Below are 553 nucleotides of genomic sequence, written 5' to 3'. Positions count from 1 at the left end.
TACGATAACATCAGTTGCCTGTTATATAGTGCTCATGACACCCTCACTCCCACTCCTTACATTTGTTGCTGTTTCTGGAATGGCGTGTTCTATATTGAGTCAGGAGTACGCCAGAATGCAAGGTCTTTAAAAAAGCTTTAGTAATGTAAGGTTTTACGGCGCTCGGAACTGCATAAGGCAATATAAGCACCAAGGGGTGGATGTCAACAGAAAAGTCCAAAACGGGGAATCAGACTTTGTCTGCTCACCTCTCTTGCCTCAACAGCACAAAGTCTGCTTCCCCGGAAATAGCAATTCACAAGAAAGTGACAAACATACAAAAGAAGTAGAGGAAAATGACGGTAGTATGGATGAGGATAGAAAAAGCAGCAGTTCCCCCAATGTTGTTCTGGCACAGTAGGAGCATGAGAACCCCCAAAAGCCGTATTTTTTCCCATATCAGGCATTTTTATCACCGCCGTTTCCTCATAAAGTCAATATTTTATTTTTCTTTATCGGCTGTTTTCTCAAAACGTGACTTTTCTCTATACTTTTTTGAATAACTCCACCATTT

Source organism: Aplysia californica, unplaced genomic scaffold, assembly GCF_000002075.1.
Source record: "Aplysia californica isolate F4 #8 unplaced genomic scaffold, AplCal3.0 scaffold00232, whole genome shotgun sequence".
Classification (NCBI taxonomy): domain Eukaryota; kingdom Metazoa; phylum Mollusca; class Gastropoda; order Aplysiida; family Aplysiidae; genus Aplysia; species Aplysia californica.
This window is presented reverse-complemented; position numbering follows the sequence as displayed.